This window comes from Onychomys torridus, chromosome 3 (genome assembly GCF_903995425.1).
Source record: "Onychomys torridus chromosome 3, mOncTor1.1, whole genome shotgun sequence".
Taxonomy (NCBI): Eukaryota; Metazoa; Chordata; class Mammalia; order Rodentia; family Cricetidae; genus Onychomys; species Onychomys torridus.
The window spans coordinates 11,504,385-11,529,352 of record NC_050445.1 but is presented as its reverse complement, the minus strand read 5'-3'; the positions used below and the strand labels follow the sequence as shown (position 1 = coordinate 11,529,352).

At 44.6% G+C, this 24,968-nt stretch overlaps 1 pseudogene; it reads left to right on the top strand.

Annotated features, from left to right (window-relative positions):
- Positions 1-24,285: 24,285 nt before the first annotated feature.
- Positions 24,286-24,405, top strand: LOC118580972 (annotated as a pseudogene).
- Positions 24,406-24,968: the final 563 nt, after the last annotated feature.

Sequence of the window (24,968 nt, the reverse complement as noted above, 5' to 3'; positions counted from 1 at the left end):
AGGAATAGTATAGTATCGTGAAGAGCAGGCATCTCTCACATCACCACCAGATTAACGTAATTTGAAATGTTTACTTTTTATTCCCCATCTCATTCTTTTAAAGACATCTGCTAGACATCATTTTACTTCATAATACCTGTGATGGCTCATTTTTGGTGTCAACTTGACCACATCTGGAATCAACTAAAGCCTAAGCAGCCGGGCACACCTGTGAGGGATCTTCTTGAGTGGACCATTTGAGGTAAGAAGACCCACCCTAAATCTGGGCCACACCTTCTGGTGGAAGCCCACATACAAGGACATGGAAGAAGAGAGCTTTTGCTTTTTGTGCACTGGCCCTCATTCTCAATGGCAAATGCACTCATCTTGTTCCAGAGGCAATTCATCACTGGTATTAGAACCTACCTTTTGGTGGACTGAAAACCAGCAGTGCTCTAGGACTTTAGCACCAGCAGTGGAATGCTGAAATATCCAGTTTCTTGGACGGAACAGCTACTAGATACTTGACCTTTCCATCAACAGACAGGCATTGTTGGACCACCAAGACCACACTAGCCTCTTCTCCTCCTGAGCTATTTAGGTTTGGAGGCAGATTAATTCCTGTGGTCAAATGGTTAACTAATTACAAGACACTGTGGCCACTGTCCATGACAAGCTTCACCATGCATTTCTCTAGCACCCCATCTAGTGGCGTGGTAGGGGATGGAGGGCACCTGGGCTGCATGCTCTTGACTTGAATGGCCAGAACTTCAATTCTGGCCCTACTACCCATCAGCTCTCTTATCAAGACATGGGTTTCTCATCTGCAAATTTAATCCTACTGGCTCCCTTTGAGTCCTGTCTAATTTAATGAAGTGAATTAAATAAGGATTTTAACCTCAGGAAGACCTTCAGGGATGGAAAAGGGAAAACTGACCAGGAAGCATATGCTACTCACTCAGGCATCCCATTACTGACCTGCCAGGGCCACAAGGAAGTTCAGTCCATCACTGAATGATGAGCTGTGGCAGAGCTGAGTGTCATCCAATGAATGTAACGAGAATGTGCCACACGATGACCCATAAAAAGGAAATGATTTTAAATCATTCCCCTTTAGTCCCCAAAGATTCCAATTCTTGCTGCCCCCCCCCCCACCTTTTAGAGCCAGTTTAATATGATCGCCAAGGAGGCAAAGGATCCAACTTGCCTCACGAATTGTACTTTGTGCTGTTTGGAACCCCTGGATGAGTTTTACTCCATCCTGGTCCTGGTTCCCAGAGAAGGAAGAAGGTTGGATGTCACATGACATTGAACATCCTTTTGATCAGTTTTGATACATCCTGAACCATTATTTAGTTAATATTTTCTTTACATTCATTTACTTTGTTTACTTAAAAATTTCAGTGCTACGGTTCTAGGCAGGGCAGGACAGGCTTTGCTGCAGTAACAAATAAACCCAAGGATTCAAGCGACAACAGACACACAAACGATTTTCTCACATTTTATGAAATCCAGTCGCGTGTGATGACTCTCAGGGTGGCTTTTCTGGTAGCTGGACAGTCGTGTGTTGATTCTTGTTCCCTCTACCCTGTAATGCCACCATTTCCAAACGGTGGCCCTGAGTGAGGGATGCAAAAAGGTCACTGAAGAACCGCTGTCTGGCTTGCTGGAGCTCTGTCCACAGATGGCAGGCGTGTTTTCCACTCACGCTCCACTGGAGACTGGTCCCTCCTGGCTTTGAAGAAGGCAGACAAGGCAATGAGGAACCTAGGGGTGGCTGTAGTTGGAATCTTAAATGGCCTTATTAATAAGATCAAACCTGAGCCAGTTACTGGGATGAAGGCTGGAAGATCAGAGAAGCAGAACACGCCACAGCTTCCTCACCTCGCCAGTTCCTCAGCTGATCCTATTTCCTCAGACTGGAAGCCTCTGTGTCCTCATCCCAATGGGTCTCAGCTGAACTGCTGCTCCAAAGCCTAAAAGCTTAACCAGCCAAAAGCTGCTAGTTTCTGGTCTTCACGCCTTATATATCTTTCTCTTTCTGCTGTCACTCCCTGGGATTAAAGACGTGAGTCACCATGCTTGGCTGTATCCTTAAACACATGGATTTCTGCCTCTGGAATGCTAGGGTTAAAGGCATGTGCTACCACTGCCTATCCTCTATGTTTAATATTGTGGCTGTTCTGTCTCTGACCCAAGATAAGTTTCTTAGGGTGCACAATATTTCAGGGAACACAATACCACCACAGGTAGCTGCTGAACTCAACTATCCCTGCTAAAGTCTTAAAAATGGAAGACGGATGTTACTCTGTGTGATGAAGAGAAGGCCATCAACAGATACAAGAGCAGAGCATTGGATTTTAGATGGGTGGTGTTGCTGTTAAACATTTGAAGTCTTAGGTTTATTTAGTCAGAGAGCAAAAGCAAGAGAGAGAGAGAGAGAGCATACAGTGACTTGTGAATTGAGAGAGAGCCAGGGAAATGTCTGAGACATCTACCAGACTTTATTCACATCATGCCCTAAGCACAGGCAATAGACAGGAGTCTTTATCACCCCCCACACCTTTTATAGGCAAGGCTGAGTGGACTGAGGTTACAGTAGGCAGAAGCAGGTCTCTGATCCAAGCGCTTAGAGGCAGAAGTAGTGTCCCAGACCCTAACTCAATCTCTGGGTGATCAGAGCTGTGGGACTTGGTAGGCAGAGAGTGGCAGGGGTCAGGTCTCCCCACTTAAAGGATGGGCCTGTCTGCCTGGCATGCATGAGTATGCCCTGGAGCAGGGCTCCTTGGGACACTGTTTCAGCATGCACAGGGGCTGAGCTGATTAAAACAGAGGGTGTGCAACCTAGGCCCAGGAAGTCCAAAGATCCACGGTGCTTGCGGCCACTTTCCCAGCAGTGTCTTGGATGGAAGGCTTGCTCTTGCTGGGGACACCGAGTAGCATCCTGATTTCTGTACCCTGGGTGCTAGCGTCTACACCTCTCTCCCTTAACTGGTACATCCAAAAAGTTTCTCTACACCCTGCCTGTTCCTAGGGGTAAAACACCCTGATTGAGACCTACCACTTTTAAGTTTTTACTTTGTGCTTCTGAGGAGAGTTTCTAGAATTTTGTGGGTTCTGACATGGATCTGTTCTTGTAGTCTCTCATGTTCCTTCTAATCTTGAGACCTAAGAGAGGAAAAAAGAAAGGAAGGAAGGAGGGAAGGAGGAAAGGAGGAAAGGAGGGAGGGAGAGAGGAAGAGAGGGAGGGAGGGAGGGAGGGAGGAAAAAGAAAGGAAAAAAGAAAGAAGGAAAGAAAAAAGGAAGAAAGGAAAGAAAGAAAGAAAAGAAGAAAGGAAAGAAAGAAAGAAAGAAAGAAAGAAAGAAAGAAAGAAAGAGAGGCAGGTTAGCTTCCTTGGTGCCCTACCACTTGATTAATTTTTGATATGGTGGAAAAGAGAGCTTGGAAAAAGTATTTGGAGATTGCATTTTACCTGTAGAATGCACTATGCTGTTTCCAAGTGGGACTCATTTTCTTGTTTTGCACCATGCTGCCGCCCAGCGGCCAATCGGGGATACAGTAGCTTTTTAAGAACGGAGCAAGTGGCCTGCCCGGAGCGGGTCCAGCAGGTCCCACGCTGTGCAGAACCGCTCTGGAGCCTTGCCCTTTCCTTCCTGGGCCTCCACCTACCCATCGCCTCTGCAAAGGAAACCCAAATCTGCCCCCTTTTAAACAGAAAGCATCCTGTGGCTAGAAAGATCTGTCAGTCAAGCAGCGTGTCTTAAAAGCCCAGAAGAGCATACCTCACACAGAGACCACATGCGGTTCCTCTGGTAACAAGCGGATGGTGCACTGATGATTCTTCGCCTGATGGCTTCGCTATAAAGCCCTTTGGCTGATGCCTCCTTATTCTCCTTGCTACCCCACCAGCTAGTTAACCCCAGAGGGACGCAGATGGTGCTACAAATGTGTGTGTTTGTCATGCGAAGAGCATGAGCATGCCCACTTCTGGAATAGCCAGGAGCTGGGCCAACAGTGCAGCGGTCATTAGATGATACTCGGGGTTCCTCACCCTGTGATACCTTTGAGGACAGCCTCAGAGAAAGAAACCAAAAGAAGGAGGGTTTTCCTGTTAACTCTTGTCTTCCAGAGTAAATTCAAAACCATACTTCACAGCTTCAGGTGGGCTTAATTATATACTTGACTGTCTTTGAATACAAGCAACAAGAAGCCGCCCAAGCCATACAGTGAATTCTTGGTAGAAACCTACTGCCTTGCACCGAGTGTTCTCTGTCTTCCAGGAAGCAAAATTTCACTTGAGATGTGTAAACCTGAATTTCTTTTAGCAACTAGTTAAAATAATTTAAAAGTTTAATTCTAGACAAGAGAGATTCAAGTAACTCAGAGCTATAGAAGCAGGTCTGTCAACCCACCTTTCCAAAGCAGGGCAGGACATAAAGGCTAGGTGCAGGGGTGAGGAGGAGGTGAAGGGGCTGAGGGCATCAAGAGAGTTGCAACAGCTGCCCAGGACCTGCTCAAGGCAGGCCAGTAAGCATGCACTTGGGCCAGGTGCTTCAAGACCAGGCTTCAAGGGATGCATAGCTGATCTTCCTCTCTGTTTCATAAAACCATACACTCCCTTATATGCTCCCACATACCAAAAACCTTTCTACCGCACTCACTTTTTCTCGGCCTGTGTAGTTTTTACTCTACCTTTTTACAGCCACCAGACACTCTAGAAATGGAGAGGGCTAAGGCTTCCAGTGTAATATTGGCTCATGGTTCAGTTTTTTGAGCTTTATTATTTATTTATTTTCACTGCTGAGTTTTAATTGCTCTGACTCTGAGGTCCAAGGCTAAGGTGAGTGTGAACTCTTCAAGGCTTACGATGCATTCTTCGCCGGTGTTAAGGCAGTGTCTACAGACACACGTGATGAGACAGTTGGTGTGAATGGCCAGGCCTGCCATGTGGTTGAAGTCCCCCATCTTTCTTTTGCCTCAGGGCTTTTCCTGTTCTCTTACTTCCGTGGCTTGCTGTGTAGCTGGGTGGCTGGCCCCTGGAGTCCTCCTCTTCCTCTCTCATTCCTTATCCTTTTCTCCTCCCAGATTTCTTGTTCTGTATATCCTCTCTGCCTGCCAGCCCCACCCATCCTTTCCCCTGCCTCACTCTTGGCTGTTCAGTTCTTTATTAGACCATCAGTGTTTTACACGGGCACAGTAACACAGCTTCACAGAGTTAAACAAACACAACAAAAACTAAAGTAATACTCTACAACAATGGTACCCACTGGTCATCTTTTCTGACTCTTCCCGGAACTTCATCATCCTCTCATTGGAGGAAGAGGATGAGACAAAATGATGATTGTTCCTCTCTGGCTGAGATAATCTGACAGTTGTGTCAATAGACTGTCAAACAAACAAAACAGGGTCTACACAAACAATGTCTAAACCTTATCTCTGGCCTCTCAATTTCCATGGCAACAGGAATCTTTGTTCTCTTATTGGCTGGTCTTGTAGAGCTGTTTAAGGTATGGTAGAACCATCAGAAGAGAAAGCATGCCCCCTGTTCAGAGAGAGCTCCCCACCCCACCCCATACACATACCTCAAAGATCAAACCCAGGACTGCCGAGCCACACCCCCAGCTCATAGGTGGATTCCTTGTCTCCTTTCATGGAGTAAACCAGTTACAAGGTCTACATACAATCACATAATCCTTCCTCTCTCCCTCTCCTCTTCCAGGAAAGTGATGCTTCGGACCTGATGCCTTACACGACAGCCTTGAGATTGGTGAGGGATCTTTTCAGCCTCCTCAGCACCAAGAGGCAAACTATTTAACAAGAGGGAAACACACTGGATAGGCAGACCTCAATTTGTGAAGCCTGAGGCTTATATGGCTTAAAGAGCTAGCTTACAAGTATACAAATGTTATTCATTTACTACACTATCAACATATGAATACTAATTTAACAATAAAAACTAGCATCACAAAAAGCTACTGAGGCCTTGGAGTTTTGGGTCCCATCTCTCCTGAAAATCTCTTTAGGGATTTACCAAACAACAAAAATCTAATTAAATTTCTTGCTTTTAAAATATTTGTATTTTATGAGCCAGATAATGGTGGTGCACACCTTTAATTCCAGCACTTTGGAGGCAGAGCCAGGCGGATTTCTGTGAGTTCAAGGCCAGCCTGGTCTACAGAGTGAGTTCTAGGAAAGGTGCAAAGCTACACAGAGAAACCCAGTCTCAAAAAACCAAAAAAAAAAAAAAAATGTATTTTATGTGTATGTTTTACCTGCATGTATGTCTATATACCACATGCATGCCTGGTGCCCTGGAGGACAGAAGAGGGTATCATATTCCCCTAGAACTGGAGTTACAGATGATTGTGAGCCATTATATGGATGTTGGTAATTGAACACAGGTTCTCTGTAGGAGCAAGAAGTGGTCTTAACCACTGACCCATCAACTACTCCCAAGAATCTTTTTTGATGAAACTCTGGCTTGCTTTCCTGGCCATGGGTCCATGGTTCTTTATCCAGCTCTGAGGTTTGTGGCTGATGGAGGATCTAGATGTCATAGCTTCACTGGTTCTTGGGATTCCAAGTCTTGTCTCAGGTGCCACCCACTCAAAGGTCTCACCTGTGAGAGTCTTTCTCTGCTCCACCAGCCAGTTCCCAAATCACTACACCGAGACTTATTATTAATGATAAAAGCTTGGTGATAGCTTAGGCTTGTTTCTAACCAGCTCTTATAACTTAAATTAACCCATTTCTATTAATCTATGTGCTGTCATGTGGCTCATAGCTTGTTATCTCATCTTCTACATGCCATGCTTCCTCTGAGTCTCCTCGAGACTCCACCCTTCATCTTCCCAGCATCCTCTGTGCCTGGAAATCCTGCCTAGCTATTGGCCATTCAGCTTTTCATTAAACCAACCAGAGTGACACATATTCACAGTGTACAAAAATATTATTCCACAGCAGTCACCATCTGGGGCTGACCATCATTGCAGAACATATCCTACAGGTTGAGAACAGCAATCTGAGTGGTCTTAGCTAGATCTGGTTCTAATCCAGGTGATACAACAGGTGAGTATAAACTTGAAGCCCAGGATGGACAGTTCTATGTACTGCATCCCTACAACACAGTGTGTGTATATTTGTATCCAAACAGCAAGGGTAGTTGAAAGAGATCAGGTGTATAAAGCACGTGGTGAAATGCCTCTCATTAAGTCAGCATACAATGGACCTTTGCCTCAAAGAGAAGTGCATTTGAAAGTTTGTAGTGAAAGTTGTGTGTGTGTGTGTGTGTGTGTGTGTGTGTGTGTGTGTCTTTACATTGGTCTCATGCTCCACCCCCTTCCACCATTGACTGTAAGAGACATGGAATATCATTGAAAAACTCATTCCCTAGTTAATGTTCTCTGGCTCACGGTTTAGCCTGTCTGTCAGATTCAATCCATCATGATGTAATCATATTATACATTGCCTTCCCTATGAATAATAAGCCAGTGCACGAGGATTTGTTTTCTACAGTTTCCCTATCAGAAGAGACTAGATGCATGCTGCAGATTTCAGCTCCACAGCTGAAGGATGCAGATAATAAGCCATCATTTGTTTCTGTGATGGGTGATAGGTGTGGCCGGGATTTGATGGTGGTGGATAACAGACTTCCTTGTGATCTGCCCCCCTAAATTCGGGTCTGCTCTAGTCAGTGGAGAAAGGACGAAAACCTTAGACTTCAATCTTCTCTTCCCACAGGTGTGGGGAAAGCTCACCGGCTAGACTTCGGGCATGGCTGGGTAAGGCGCCCATTGGAGTGACTCTTCTCAAAAGCCTTGGTGGAGTGTGGACATGCAGCAGAAGGTGAGCATCATAGGTGTGTCAGGGAGAGGCTTCAGATTCCTTAGCCAAACATGGTTAGAGTAAAGGATCTATCACCTGCTTCCCTGGGACCCGGGTGGACATACTAAAGGAAGGAGAGACATCCAAGGGTGCCCAGCATCGCTGTGAAAAGCGGCAGGGATGTCAAGGTCATGGAGCCTTTATGTGTGATTTCAAAAGCCTGTCTCTCGGCAGGGGCTCCCTCATACTTCACACACTTGTACTTTGGTGTCGCTGGTATAGAAATTAATTCTAAACATTCAACTCCCCTGGCTTATCGCATTCAAATTAGGATAATACAGGGGACATCGCGTGTTCAGGTCCTTTTATAGTAAAAGGCAAAAGAAGCCAAAGAGCGAAAGTCTAACTGCGATGAAATACTGCCACCATGTGGGCTTAAGGTGTATTGCCCCACACTAGCCTTTGGCCTTTGGATTTGGTCATTTTCCCTTCAATTTATCTATTGTGGCACTGGGGCTAGAATCAGGCCTCGGAGATGCTAGGCACATACTACCTTACACCGGAATGATACCTTAGCCCTTTGTGTTTTGAAACAGGATCTTAGTATGTAGCTTTAGGTTCAAAATTCCTCCTGCTGCAGCCTTGAGAATGCCAGGATTTCATAGGCCCGGTCCCACCCTTTGAATTTTGTGTGATGCAGTATTCGTAAATAAACAACAGAAAATCTGCTCTTATGTTTAGATAAAAAGCAGCTTTTGGTATTCACCTACAGAAAATATGTGGAGACATTTGCATTAAATGAAATTCGATGGACTGTCCTCAGTTGAGTTCACGGATGGCTTGCTATTGGAAGTACCCATTCATACCTGGAACACTTGAACTTTCGTGAGTGACCAAAAATTTAAATATTGACAACAAGTCAGCCTTTATGACGGTAGAAGATAAGAAATTCTAATTCTTCCAAGATGCCCTTCCTAACCCCCTGAGGAAAAATACCCAAGATGAATTCACAAATAACTTTTATCGGAAAAAAAACATACTTACAATTCATAGTTTTAAAAAATAAGAATACTTTTTATAAAATAAAGTGCACGAATGTGGGCCATTCTTTGGGGGCATGTGAAATCAACCTGTAGCCACATCCTCAAAATGGTTTTCTCTCCCCTGGCAGCTGTCAGCTGATGAAAGTACCTGGTTAAGGGGCGGGAGTTGGAGATTGTCTATATCTGTGCCTGGATTCTGGCTGGCTTGCTATTGCACAGGTCTTGTGCAGACAGCCACAGCTGCTGTAAATCCATGTCATGTCCAGAAGGTGACATTTCACAGTGTGTCCCCTGCCCCCAGATCCTCTGGCTCTTACATTCTTTCTGCTTCTTCTTCCACAATGTCCCCTGAGCTGTCATGGTGATGGTGGTGTGGTTATTACAGATGTCCTGTTTAGGGCTGAGTACTTTGTCTTGTCTTCTCAGCACTCTGATTAGTTCTGCATCTCTCTACTGACTACTGCCCACTGCCTAAGGAAGCATCATTAACCAGCACTGGGAAGACCATATCTTTCTCTACCAGGAGCCTTCAGGAACTCTAGGAGAGCCGGCCAGCCAGGAGGAAGTTCTCCAATCAGTTTGAGATTGATTCTCTGTGTCTTAGAGCCAAAGTGTTAGTGTCTTCACCAATAGAGTCTTGAGGGAGCTGGATGGAGTAGCTATGATCATATGTTATTGTATGCATGTGAAATTCTCAAAAACAAGAGATGTATTTGAAAGTGAACTTGGGTTAAACGGCCAATGTTGGAAGCAATACAGCGATTCCAAGAGGAGGCACTTTTGGGGGGATGGTGCTTCCCAAAAGAAGAAGCTGGATAAGGACTGGGAGGCCATCTCGGCAAAGGATGGCTCTCTGTCTTTTATTTTTATTTTAGAAAGAAATAGACTGTGAATGACAACAAAAATAACAGCTAGTCTGGTGGCACAAGTGTGTAATCCTGGCACATAGTCAATGGAGCTGAGACATTGTGAGTTCAAGGCCAGCCCAGGTTACCTGGCAAGCTCTGTCTCAAAAATCAATCAACTTATAAATCTGTCTGTCTTTCTGTCTACCTATCATCTATCTATCTATCCATCCATCCATCCATCCATCCATCCATCATCTGTCTATACTGTCTGTCTGCTACAATCTTTGTGTAGAAAAGCATTTCAAGTGCTTTACCTGCACATCTCTTAAAAATTATGGTGGAATTCTTTAAATCCCAGCCAATGGGAGCCTGCATCCATTCAAGCTAGGAACCAAGCTGTGTTCAGCATGCCTGCAGGATTTGTATCTAAGCACACTGAGTAGTTGTCGCCCTCTGGTGGCCTCTGTGGGTACTTACACATTTAAGCCAAATTTAACGTTAAGGAAAACAACCACTCCCTTGTAAACACATAGTCTTGTTGTGTACCTGAAGCCACCAATATGTGACCAGTGAAGTTAAATCATTCTTGTGATCATTAGTTCACTGATGTCCATGAAGGTGTAAGCGATCCACTCACCAGGTGGGTTTGGATCCAATTTGGAATGTGGGACTCAGGCATACCAAATTGACAGTGTTGAGCAGGGAGACCCCAAGCCCCAGGCTTCTTTCCCCACTTCAGACAATAGGAACAAACACTGAAAATGTGAGCTGGATGGCAAATTGGGTGGATAATTGGGAGAATATCCATTTGGTTAATTTAAAATAGAAACTTTCGTTTTGTGATGTGCTACGTAGACACTTGTACACACAGCTACTTGTGTTTACATGCACGTAGAAAAGTCTAGAGGAATAGATGCCAATCTGCTAACATCACAGTCTCTGGGATCTGAGATGAAGATGGCAGGAGAACGGATATTTTTGCCTTTGGATTTATCATCCACTCATTTTCCAGCATAAATTTACTTTCCTTTTGTATTAAAACAATCCTAAACAAAATAAACATATATAAAAGAAAACCAAACACATGCCCATCTGAAACGAACATACCTGGGAAGTGTGATAAGCAGACTAGGATATTTTATAATCTATTTTGAGATGTAGGACTTTAGAACACCTTCAATATTACAGTCATACAGTCATCCAAAAAGCACTTTTTAAGGTTTGGTAGAATCTGCAGTAATTCCCTTGTTTCTGGTTTAGGGAACTGGAGACATTTCCCTGAGCACTGCCTGTTAGGAGCTGAAGTTAGGAGCTGAAGTGACCCTAGAAAGGAGAACTTGGAAGCCTCGAGCGCCCTTTTTGTTATTTCTGCAATTGCTAGTCTTGTTGATAAAAGTCCTTCTGTGAATTACAAAGCTGATACTGGAAGACAAGCCAGTGTTTTATAGAACACATTTATTAAAAGCCACTCAGATGCCATTTAGTAACAACAGTCCTTTGTGTCAAAATATTTAAAGCTCCAGGTAGTACAAGAAATTACATAAAATGAACATTGGCCCAGAGCGTTAAGGCCAGGTGAGAACAGGTAGGAACATAAACCAAACATGACAAGTTCATACAGGGCTCTAATAAAAACTCAGGTTGACAATAAATGGTGAATCGGAGATTTGCAATGAAACAAGGAAGAAACAGTGAATTACAGGAGTCACAAAATTCCAAAAGGCATGAACAGATCCCTTAGGAGGAACAGCAGCTGCTTGGCTACCAAGACAAGAGGAAGAGGTAACTAACTCAGCTGGCTGATTTGCGGCTGACATATAAGATGTGAGCTTGGCAGCCAGATTCTAACAGCCCTTAAGCCTCGGAAGTGTCACTGCCCATGTGCAGCAAACACACACACACGCACGCACGCTTCTTCTCTGATCCCACCCCAGCTCATCCTCCCCATTTCTCTGTCAGGCTGAGCTCATCCGACTGCGTCTACTAATCTCTTCCCTGTCTCAGAGTGTTAGTAACATGGTTCTGCTTGTTCCCCACACAGAGAACAAGTATTCAGGTTCTGTTCTCTTAGAACGCCCCCTGAGAAGCTGAGCCCCATTGTACACGTTTGTAACAATGGTTCCATCACACAAGGCATCACCATCTAACCTCCTTGACTGGGCCCTCTATCCTAATCTGTCTTTGACCAGTTGAGACCCCAAGTGTGCTGGTTGGTTTTGTCAACTTGGCACAAACTTAAAAGAGTCTTCTAGAAAGAGGAGCCAAAACTGAGAAACTGGCCTGAAGGCAAGTCTGTGGGCATTTTCTCGATTGCGTGTGGTGTCACCCCTGGGCAGGTGTTTTTCTGGGGTGTATACAAAAGCCAAAGGAGCAAGTCAGGAGGTGCAAGCCAGGGAGCAGTGTTCCTCCATGGCCTCCACTTCAGTTTCTGCCTTGACTCGCTCAGTGATGGAGTGTGACCTGGGAGCTGTACGATGAAATAAACCCTTTCCTCCTCAAGTGGCTTTTGGACATGGTCTTTACCTCAGCAATGGAGAGCAAGCTCAGGCAGCACACATTACATTGTCTGCTTACATTGTCTCTTTATTAAAGGCTCCCTGGGTGCTCTTTCCAAGTACTTCATTCTAGCGTTGTTATATTCTCTATGTCTTTGCCCATTGAGTCGCAGGGTCCAGTCTACTATGACCTTGTCATCTTCTAAGTCAGTCTTCAGACCAGGCAGTCTTCCCTTGGGGTTGTTTGTGTCATTTCCCCCTGCCTCCTCCTCCGAGCACTTTCACTTAGCACCCAAGTTCACACATAAAAACACATTGCGTAATGACAGGCGGCGATGTCCTAACCCAGGGCAGTAAATGGGCTATTCATCTCAGCAATTCTTGGCCTCAGAAAGAGACTTGAAAGGAAAATAAACAAAGTTGTGAATTTGTGTAGGTGGAACCTTCCAGATTTCCTTTCCCAGACAGCACAAGAAAATTAGGCTAATTGCCCACACAAACATAGGCACTGCTGTTCTCTGAGTCTCCACAGTTTGGCTCCACATGGGGTGGGAGAGGGGTGATGAGCCCAGGAAGATTCCAGCACAAGGTGATGGTGGGTGGAGGCAGTGGGAAGAGGAGACTCAGAGGCCAGAGTAGGACCGGTGACCCTACTGGGTGATGTTGGATGTGAGCAGATGACCAGGGTTAGAAGGCCACAAGCCTTGCAAGGACCCACACGTACATGGCCAAGATCAAGGACAGCCTTGTTGGTAGTCAGCGCTGCCAGGACCTCAGAAACGATCTCATTCCACATTGGCCCATCTGAGACACCTAGACCTCTGCTCTGTCACCTGGCCATCTCCAATGTACAGTTTGCGGCAAGGAAAGATTGTCACTTTTCTGGAAAAGGTCCCTAAACTGGATCTGCCATTAAGTCACTGGCTAATCTTGTGAGGAGCAGAGCCACATTAGGCTATGGGACTTTTGACAAAGGGGGTGGCCATCCTATAATTCGCCTAATCCAAGCTTCCACGGCCTCTGCCACCACATCAGAGATCACTGTATCTGTGTTTATAGTGGGACATTTATGTGGCATATGTTTAATATATATATATATAATACTTACCAATTTTCCCCTTTAAATACTTTATTCAATGTAATTTGATGCTGGCTGACCTGAGGCATATGTCAGCCAATAACCTTCATGGTAGATTAGCCCTTTATTGATATAAAGAAGAAATTTGATTCTCACAGTGCTTCACGCCAGGGAATTGTTCTTTCTGATATTGTGGTCACCACCTTTACTACTTTCAAAAACATTTTCTAGAAAACAATGCTTACAATTAGTTTCCCTCCCTAGGTCCCTGGGCTATCTAGTCTCAGGTTTGGGCCACCTAAGCAGTGTTGAGTACTGGTTCCAGCTCCTGGGGTGTGCCTTAAGTCAAGTCAGATATTGGTTGGTTGATTACTCCTACAAAAACCTTGTGCCACTATTGCCCTAGCATATCTTGCAGGCAGGACACCATTATAGACCCAAAGGTTTTGTGGATGGGTTGGTGTTTATGTTTTTCCTTTGGTAGCCTGTAGAGTACCTCCCTGTACTAAATATGCTAGAACATAGTGAAGGTTCTATGTATAAGCTCAATCTTCTCCATGTATAATGCGTTTGTATAAGTGGTGTCTTCAGCAATGGGGCTTTGCTGTCAGTTTGTGGGGATCAACCAACTGTAGATAGATATTGCTTAATTGGTTTTATCATAGAATGTCTTGTTTTCTCCATCTACTGTGATTGTAAGTTTTGCTGAGTGTAAAAGTCTGGGCTGTCATGTGTGGTCTCTTAGAGTCTGTAGAACATCTGTTCAGGCCTTTCTGGCTTTGAGAGACTCCATTGAGAAGTTGAGTTAAGAGATTTGCCTTTATTTATATGTCACCTTGTCTTTCGTCCCTTGCAACTTATAATATTCTTTCATTGTTTTGTATATTTAGTGTTTTAATTTTTATGTGCTGAATCTTTTCTGGTCCAGTCTGTTTGGTGTTCTGTATTCTTCTTATACCTTCACAGACATCTCCTTCTTTAAGTTAGGAAAACATTTTCTATGATTTTGTTGAAAATATTTTCTGTGCCTTTCACCTGTGTTTCCTCTCTCCCTCCTCCTCCTGCTTCTTCTTCTATCCATATTATTCATAGATTTGGCCTTTTCATGGTGTTCCAGATTTCCTGGGTGTCTTGTGTCAGGAATTTTTTTAGATTCAGCATTTTATTTGACCAGGGTATCCATGTTTTCATTGTATCTTCAATCCCTGTGATTCTCTCTTCCATCTCTTGTATTCTGTTAGTTGCTGTTTAAGTTCCTAAATTTTTCATTTCCAGATTTCCCTCACTTTGGGATTTCTTTATTGATTCTATTTCCACTTTCAAGTCATGAACATTTTTTTTATTCATTTCCTTCTACTGTTCATGTTTTCATAGATTTCCTTCAGAGATTCATTCAGTCCCTCTTTAAGGGCCACAGTCATATTCACAAAAGCTATTTTACGGTCTTTTTTCTTCTGCTTCAGCTGTGTTGCAACACTCAGGGCCCACTGAGGTAGGGTTGCCAAGCTCCAGGAGAGACATATTGTCCTGGCTGTTACTACAATGGCATCTAGGCATCTGGGTTTAGGGAGCTTATAATTCTAAGTGCTGATATCTGGTCTTGTCTTTGTTTGGTGGGTGTTTTGTTCCTTGGTTTCTGTTGCCCTCTCTGGTTCTTTTGTTTTTGTTTTTGTTTTGTTTGTTGGTTTGTTTTGTTTTTCAAGTCAGGGTTTCTCTGTGTCATTTTGGTGTCTGTTCTGGATCTCGCTCTGTAGACCAGGCTGGCCTCAAACTCAGAGATCCGCCTGCCTCTGCCTCCTGAGTGCTGGGATTAAAGGCGTGCGCCACCGCCACCTGGCCCTCTCTGATTCTCAAGAGTGTGGTGGCTCTATGTTGCCTGGTAGGGAATTCTTCTGGGATCCTGATAGGTGTGTCTACTGGGGGTTCCAGGTAAAATCTGTTTCTAAGTATTGAGAGCTGACACTTAGGCATAGGGTGGGCTGGAGTAGGGTTGAGGGTGTCCACAGGAGGTAGGAGAGCAAGGTGTTCCACCAGAATCTACTTAGTCCCCTGGGAATGGGGCAGAGCGTGATGAGATGCCACAGCAGGTGTTCTGTACAGAGCTGGGAGGTGAGACTGGGGGTCGTGTTTAGGGGAGTAGAGGAAAAGGAGAAGCTCTGCAGTCAGCCTCCTGGCCTCCTGGCCTCCCTGGCTGGAGTGGCCTGTGGGTCCCCAGGGAGTGCCTGACAGAGTTGGGAGCTGGGATAAAGCCATGGCTGGTAGAAGGAAGTCAGGAAGGGAAGATCTGTGTGAGCCGCTGGAGATGGATGGGGAAAGGTGGGCTGCAGTAAGTGTTCTGTTACAGAGCTGGGGTGAGACTGGGGGAGCTGAGGGTTAGTTAGGTTTAGGGGAGCTGAGGGAGAGGTGAAGATCTGCAGTCAGTCTACCTGCTTCCCTGGCTGGAGCGGCCTGTGAGTTCCTAGGAAAAAATTAAGTTTCAATTAAAAAGCACTGGAGGGAAGTTCAACATACACACAGAGATGAGAATGCATAGCTTGGTGAATTTTCTACAGTGAACACCCCAAGGTAACCAGATCCTGCACCCAGAAATAGAAAATCACCAGCACCGCAGAGGGTTCCCCAGCCCCCTTCTCATCCCAATTCCACTCCGAAGGGAGACTGAGTCGGTTTCTAACAGTGCAGCTCTGCTTTTGTAGCTGATAGAGATGAAGTCACTGGCTTGCATGGCTTCCCTTTGACTTTTTCATCCCTTGTGTTTGCAGTAGCTCCATATGTGCTGGTGTGCAAAAAGAGCCCACAGTCTCCTTTCTGGACGGAAACTCTAATTTAATTGGGCGGATCACGGTACATTGCCATGACTTGTGCAGTTGGATCCGGAAGCCTGGCTGGGGCAGTGAGGGACTGGAGACTGGAGAAATGTGGACAAAGGTACAGAAAAGCCAGGGTTGAGCCGGGGGCCTAGCCAGATGATGGTAGCAAACACCTTTAATCCCAGCACCGGGGAGGCAGAGGGAGACAAATCTCTGTGAGTTTGAGGCCAGCCTGGTCTACAGAGCAAGTTCTAGGACAAGCTCCGAAGCTACAGAGAAACCCTGTCTAAGAAAGAGAAAGAGAGAGAGACAGAGAGACAGAGACAGAGACAGAGAGAGAGAGAGAGAGAGACAGACAGACAGACAGAGACAGAGAGACAGACAGAGAGAGAGACAGACAGATAGAGACAGAGAGACAGAGAGACAGAGAGAAGCTGGTGTCAGGTAGACTACACACACTGATGGAGTCTCACCAACTACTGCTGTAACTGAGAACCTCCACAGTTTTTTAAGCTCATCTCAGTAGGAGGTCTCTGTAGGTGAGCAGTCTCAGGCATCTGGGGAACGGACAATGAGGCAGTTGCTAGTTTTTGTACACACTGATCAGTCATTAATAAACACTCATACTTGGACCAAAGGAAAAAGGCTTTGCCAATTCCAAGTCTGACCCGTGTGGGGAAAGGCTTTGCCAAATTCCCATGGGCCCGATTCCTTGATCCTTGGCATGGCCACCTCATGTCAAACAATACACAGTCTCTGCGAGTTTCGCCTGCTCAGGACTTCACCCGCTCCCTGTAGCATGCTAACTTTTACTGTGGATGGACATCTGAGTGGTTGCCAGTTTGGGCTGGTTGCACAGACTCCTATGAACACTCTGAGCATCCTTTACCATGCTTCAGGCACACACACTTAAACGTTTTGGTTGGATATAAAACTTAGTTCAATTTGCTGGATAATTGGATGCACAGACATTCAGGCAGAGTAAATAGCCTCAAATAATTTTCTAATGCAGTTGTAAAACCAGATTAATTCTAATTAAACCTACCAGGCTTACAAGAGTTAGTGTCTTTTCAGTCACTCTTCTGGTGCATGTTGTGGTGGTTGCTCCAAGCACAAGGCATCCTATCCTGTGAGAAGAACCATTCCTGGTTCTGCAATGCTCTTCTAAGACCAGCCCCAGCTGAATTCTTTATTGTTGTTGTTACTGTTTTTAATCATGTATCCCCCAAATCAAAAGGATTAAGGAAACTTAATTTCCAAATCTATATGTGGATGGTATCAGATGTGGCCGTTAGGTAATCAGAGGTAGGCGAAGTTGGGAGAGTGGAGCATCTTACATGAGGAGGAAAAGAGCCCAGGGTAATAGGCTGTTTCTATCTGCCATGTGATGCCCTCTGCCATGTCACAGGCAGTGAGAAGACTTCTGTTGACCTGCAGTTTCGGAGGCCAGTTGGCTGTGCTGCAATGGAACTGGTGGCAAAGCAGGATGATGCTGGGTAAGAGCAAATGTGATGCTTCAGGATGGCAATCCGATTGTCCCTGAGGCGACCACAAGGAACAAGAAAGCTTACCATTAGGTGTGATTTGATGGCAGCTTTGCTTTGAGCTGCTTGCAAGCCCTCTGGGCTTTCTCATCTCATGTCTTGAGCTCAGCTCCATGATCTTTATAAGTTAATGGAAACTCTTCCCTAAGTGGAGTAATGAAGTGATGTGAGCCTCAGTTGTTTTTGTTTTGTTTTTCTTTCTTTCTTTTTTTTTTTTTTTTTTTTAGTTTTTCAAGACAGGGTTTCTCTGTGTAGCCCTGGCTATCCTGGAACTAATCCTGTAGGCCAGCTTGGCCTCGAACTCACAAAGAACTGCTCAGTTTTTGATGCTATGAGGTTTCATGTGTTGGACTGAGGCAGTTAAAGAGTTCTCCGAAACTAGCACTAGCCAGGGGCTGAAGAATCCTTTTACCATCTAATGCACCACATCTTTCTAACTAGCTCCTTTATACTCCATTCTTTTTAAATTAAACACATATAAAATGAAATATGTTAATCTTCACCCCCTTTCCCACTCCCAACTCCTCGTATCCCTGAAACATGACACCTTCAAGTATTCTTTTTAACTTTCTAAGTTAAATTAGTGATACCTGCATGGGCATGGGCATGGGGCAGCCCACTGTAGCATGGGAAATTCAGCAGAGGGATGCTGTCAAGAAAGAAGCATTCTCTCTTCCCCAGTAGCTATCAGCTACCAGTAGCTCTTTAGTAAGGGCTGGGACCTAGAAAACACCTTCCTCACGCATGCTGGAATCTTGGCTGGCTTGATCTCAAACAGGTCCTCTAAGTGATCCAAGTACCTTCTAAACATTTGTGTCTATATCCACACTGTGGTCAGAGGAGCTTCTTTTTGCAGTGGGGTGAAATCAATGTAGAGATGTAGAAATGGTCAAGTGCTGAGAATTAGAGCATAGATACTCAGTTCTAAACAGGGCATGTTTATTACCCCACCCCCACCTGGAACACACACACACACACACACACACACACACACACACACACACACACACACTGAACCTGTAAAGAGGAGGCAGAAAGAATGTAAGAAGTATAAGAAGCGTGCAGTGAGAGGCTGCCTTCTGTACAGGACATGCCAATGCATTCATGAACTTTTGGCATCTACCCTCCATTCCCAAGAGCTGTCAGGACAGGGCTGAGTGGTCTCTGGCTCTGGCAGTCTTTCCACGCTCCCAGATCTTTGTAAAGCCCTATGCCGTTCATTCACCATCTCAGCTGTCTCCAGTGCTCTGACCTTGTGTAAGGCACTTACCAACTCATGAGGTGATTCAGTTGAGCTCATCTGGGAGATTCCTTTCAATGGAAAATCTTCTATTTGCATGAAATGCCACATAGAGTCTTGCCAAGCTGTTACCCTTAAAGTGGAGTTACAGTAGGAAACACACCTTCTGGGTTAACACGCCTTCCCCTCAGCTGCCACTTTTGGTTGAATTCCATCCAGTGACCCTGGTGTGGCCATGAAGTAAGTGCTTTTATCACCAGCAGGAGATGTTTGGCTTCCTCTCACTGGTGAAGATGAGTGTGGTAAATGTATCAGGGCCAAAGACATTTCTTCTGCCACCTCTGGCCACTTCTCAAGCTCCAATTGCTCAACAATTATCCCATACCTTGCAGGGAGACTAAGAGGATGCTTTAAAGAAAAACATAATATTTGTATTAATTCTTTGAGAATTGTACTCATGTATACAATGTATTTTGATCACATTCACCCTCTGCTCCTCCACCCATCTCCTGCTGGATCCACCTCCAAGTCCCGATCCTCTGATAGCCTGATTAGTGCACCCCCCCCCCTTTATTTCCTAACTCATCGATTTGTGCTGCCCATACACTCATGAGTATGGGGTCATCCACTGGAGTGTGGTTGACCTACCTGGGGCCACAAACTGACTCAGTCTCCCCAGTTGCCATCGGTTTTCAATAGCTCCTGGGGGAGGGAACGGATGGGATGGGGTCCTCTGGGGGAGTCCTCCCCATGTTGTGCTGGCACATTCATTGACTTGATCTTATCCAGGCAGCCACCTCTGCTGTGAATTCATGAGCACAGAGACACTGTTATGTTCAGAAGACACTATTTTGCTTTGGTTTTCCCAGACCTGGTTAGTATAATTTTTCCAAACCTTCATCCATGATGGTTCCTAAGCCTTGGGGAGGGTACATGTACCATTTGTGGCTAAGCACGTCATTGACAATTAGTCTCTGGACTTTGATAGGTTGTCTACTGCATAAAGAAACCATCATCTACTGCATAAAGAAACTTCCCCAATGCGGTTCTGAGAGCTGCACTAATCCATAGGTATAGAGATATGAATTTAGGGGGCCATTTGAAACTATGTCCATTCAGCAAAATAATAGTACAGTCACCCCTGGGGCCTTTGAAAACCTCTGGGAGTTCCATAACCAGGTTCTTGGCCAGATTTACAGTCCCAAGCACGCCTTTCTTCCTGTGGAGGGAGCCTTAAATCCAATTAGAAAGTGATTGGTGACGCCCATAGCATCTGTGCCACTAACACACCCTGGGCACATCCTGTAGAGTCAGTCATTGCTATAGCTCACAGGGTTCACAGCTGTTGATGACTCATCACCACAGCAACCCGTATGGCACCTTCCAGCTCTATCTGTGAAAGCTAGGCATCAGGGAGGAAGCTTTCCGATTAGTACTAACTTGATTTCTCCATGACCTGTGACCACAGTGTGTGTGGTGTCTTCAGCAGCCACGTCTTACTGTTCATTTCTGGTGGGTAACCAGGGACAATAGAAATAGCTTGTATTGTTTGGGGGATGGGTTTCCAGGACACCCATGATGAACAGCAGGAAGGAAGGTGTCCCACACCTGGCACTGCCACTTCTGGAAACCTGTGACTTCTGGGTTAGCCATTATCCCTGTGCAGGATAGCTCAAATTAAACTCTTTGTGAGCATAATGTATATGTATATATAGACATTTAAAGGATAGTTCAAATTAAACTCTTTGTGAGCATAATGTATATGGACATATAGACATTTAAGAATCTTTATAATAAAGCTTTCCGCATGACCCTGTCAAACATCCTTAGTGTCAGTTATCTCTCCTCCCATGTCTTCCTCTGACCTACCCTCCCAGCTTTCTCCTCACTAATCCTCACTCCCTAGGCTCACCTCTTTCCCCTTCATATCACCTGTATTCTACTTCCCCCCACTTAAGATCTTCTCCCTCCCCGCAGACGTTACCTTTATAATTTTCTGTATTCTGCGGGCACTCTATGTGAGTTTCACATATGAATGAGAACATGTGACATTTGTCTTTCTAGGCCTGGGTGAACTATTAAATTCTCTGAAAGAGCAAGTAATACAAAGGAGACAGAAATGATGCTATAAAATATGGTTTTATAGTCTCTATCTTTTCCCCCATGTGTATATACTTTCTATCATTTTTCCTATATTCTGCTTAAGAATGGAGACACTTCTACGCAATATTTATTTCTGTTTGCTTATTTAAACACAAATGAGTTCCTTTGGCAGCATTGTCTTAAGAACAAGCTTACAGGTTAATGAGCCATCACAGAAACCAAAAATCCACACTTAAGTAAAGTGGGATGTTTTATCTGCTCTGCTGAACCAGGTTTTCTCCCTCCAGCTAACTGTTTGGAGCTAAGTGTTGGGAGGTTGTCATGGGTACAAAAGCAACAAGCCCCAGGAGAGAAGCATGCCTCTTGTTACCGTATAAGTGGTTCTCTGTAAAATAAAGCAATAAAGCAAAAACTTGGGGGTCACAGCTCATGTTCCAAGTCAGGTCCAATCTTGTGTCTTCAGTGAAACAATTAAAAGTGGGAAGCCTCAAAAGCAGACCTATTCAATGTGACCACATTGGGAGGAGAGATCCAACAACCCTTCTGAGTTTTCAGGGTCCTGGGGTGACATAGAAGTTTAAATAGGAAGCCAAAGATGTGCACATATAAGCAGTCCACAGCATGGTGTGGTCCCACCATCTACAGACTCATCATTATCCAGGTCTCAGTTTCATCTTGTAAGGTAGTCTGTGTGAATTCTTGTTCCCACCATTTCATTCTTCCAATATGAAATGCCTTGAAGAATTAGTTTCCTTTTTTTTTTTTTTTTAATAAAGATTTGTTTGTTTGTTTGTTTATTATGCATACAGTGTTCTGCCTGAATGTATGTCTGCACACCAGAAGAGGACACCAGATCTCATTATAGATGGTTGCTGGGAATTGAACTCAGGACCTCTGGAAGAATAGCTAGTGCTCTTAACTACTGAGCCATCTCTCCAGCCTGAGAATTCCAATTTCTTAGGAGTTCACTCTTTCAACACTCTGATAAATTGAGAGACACAAGTATATCTCTAGAACACCTTCATCTCTCCCAGACCAGTTATACATTTGTGTGTGTAAGTACACATTTGTGCAAGTGTCCATGAAAGCCAGAAGAGGGTATCAGACCCCAGGAGCTGGAGTGACAGGCAGATTGTGAGTCCTGGAAAGCAAACTCTGGTCCTTTGTAAGAGCAGCAAGTGTTCTTAAGCCCTGAACCATCTCTCCATCCCCTGCTTTGGATGTTAAAAGTAGTGTGGATAAAATTTTAGGGTGTCACCCTTGGAGCCCACAATGCCTGCAATTTTAGCCTCAAAACATTGTTTACAGTCTAAAACTTGTGGACAGTGAAGCTGAGTTGAATCCTCAGGAAAGCAAGGCAAGAAGAACAGATCTGTGGTATTTCAGTACAAGAGATTCCTGGAAATGACCTTCAGGTTTAGGAAAATGTTCCACTGGGGAGGCAGAGAGAGAGGCAACAGGAAATGCAGCCAGTGGGCCAGGCCAGCTGTGCCTCTCCTTTAGATGACAGCCAGGTGTTCCCCTGGAGCCAGGTGAGCTGTGGTCATAAAATGCACATTCCTCTACTGGAAGACAGCAGGACGTGTGACTATGTCAAAGGCGGTTGCAAGTATTGAAGATCCTCCAGGGCTGCAGAGACACCCACAGGTCAGGCTCTACTTAAAACAAGAAAGGATGAGGACTGCTTCCAAAATCAAGCAGCCTCTATGCTGAGGTGGGCTGTCTTTCATTTGAAGAGTAAACCAGAAATTTAGAAATATACTCTCAAAAAGGAAAAAAGAAACAGCAAGAAAGGACAGTGAATAGACCTGCATTTAAAATCTGTCATCGAGAGCTGTCACTTGCCTGTGGAGGGCTGAGGTTGACACTGAAGCATCCTCCACCCTCTGGCTCACTCACTGAGGCAGGGTCTCCATCAGATCCAGAGCTCACTAGCATGGCTATTATCATGGCTAGTCTAGGTAGCCAGCTTGCTCTGGGGGTTCCCAATCTCTGCCCTTTGAGGCTAGAATTACTGATGGGTCACTACCACCACTCAATATTTGTGTGGATTCTGGGGATGTGAACTGCGGTCCTTACACATACACAGCAAAGCACTGTGAGGATTGAGGCATCTTTCCAAGCCAAGAGCTGTCAAAGTCTAAGCAAAACCTGCCAAGTTTTTTTGGTTTTTTTTTTGTTGTTGTTAGACAGAATCTTAGCCGTCATCTCTCCCAACCACTTTATTTCACATCTACTTCAGTCACACACAGAAAACACACTGTATTCTAGGCAGAAATGGAAGCAGGCTTAGAAAAGTGGTGTTCTCAGTATTACATAGGATTCAATAGTTACCTAAATATCTTAATGACTCCAGACCCCAACAGGCTTAACTTTCACACATGTGTTCTGTTAGCTTCTATGGGTCATGAATCTAGGGAAAGTAGTGTGTTTACACTGTGTGAAGATGTGTCACTGTGATTGGTTTAATAAAGAGCTGAATGACCAATAGCTAGGCAGGAAGAGTTTAGGCGGGACTTCCAGGCAGAGAGAGAAGAAGAGGAGATGAATCTAGGTGCCAGAGAGATGCCAGAGGACATGGAGAATAAACAGGAGGTGCAAGATGGAAGAGAGGTAAAAAGCCATCAGGCAAAATGTAGAGTAATATAAATGGGTTAATTTAAGTTATAAGAGCTAGTGTGACAAGCCTAAGCTATAGGTCAAGCTTTCATAGTTGATAGTAAGTCTCCATGTTGTTTTTTATGAGCTGGTAGTATAAAGACTCAGCTACACAGTTACTTTAGGTCTCTTCCCCAGGCTGTGGTCAGTGTTAACCAGACCTGAAACCCTGAAAGAGGCTCATCTGGGCAAAAGCGCACTTCTAAGCTCATTCATGTACTTGGTGACAAAATTCACATCCTTATAGTTGGTTGGACTGAGGACTTGACTTCCTCACTCATAGCAGCTAGAGGCTTCTCTGAAGTTTTGCATCAGGGAGCCAATAAATAGGTCTGCTAACAAAATGGAAGCCACAGTCTTGTTAGCTGGTCACAATGTGACCATCACCTTCTTTGTATGCTTCATGTCACAGTCAGTGGAAGGGGATTTTATAAGGCAATAAACACTACAGGTCAAAATCACTTGTGGCTAATTTAGAAGTCTGTCACAGAGCACATGGCTCCAGACAATAGACTTTAGGTACATAGATAAAATGGGTTCCTCTTTGCAAGAAATGCAGAGCAGTGTCAGAAGAGAAGGCTGTTTGATTTCCATCAATAGTATTTTAGTTTTCCAATATCCTACCAACTGCTGTTTCAAGAGATAATAGAACTGTTTTAAGTAGCATTTGTGTATGTTTTTGTTAAACTAGTGGATAAAGACATGAAAAACAGATGCAAAAATAAAACCTCTTGTGCAACCCAGGACACCTATGAGTTTTGATACATATGAGACAGAGAACATGATACTCAGGACAGCCCAAAGTGGCGATGGTGCTGATAATAAGGGGTATCCGTAGCAAATGAGAAAACTCTGTCGCATTAGATGAGCATTTCATGTGCAAGATGAAGATCGCCACCCCGTCCCTCCCCCTGCTTAAGGCTTGCCTTGGCTGAGGTCTGGTGTTGAAGCTTGTAACTCTCTGAGAGTGGGTGTCCCCAGGTACTATGTAGTATACCCCCAAAGAAATCTTCGTGGTTTTCATTTTCAGAGTTTTGTGGCTTTCATTTCCAGTTGTGATGTTTATTTACAACAACAACGACAAACCAGCCTGTTTTGGAGCAAAGATTTTATAGTGCTATATGCCAGTTGTCACTTTATATGGAGGTTGCAGAGGGTCCCACGCACAGGTGAACTAGAGAGGACAGCAGAGCCCCATATGGTATCATTCATAGTCCATCACAAGAACTGGGACAGAAGCAGTGAGTAGTTCACAAGTGAAGGACTAGATAGTTTATTGAGCAACACACCTCTGCCTCTTGTTGCTTTTCTCTGTGCCTCTTCAGGTCTCTGTAATAGTCTTGTT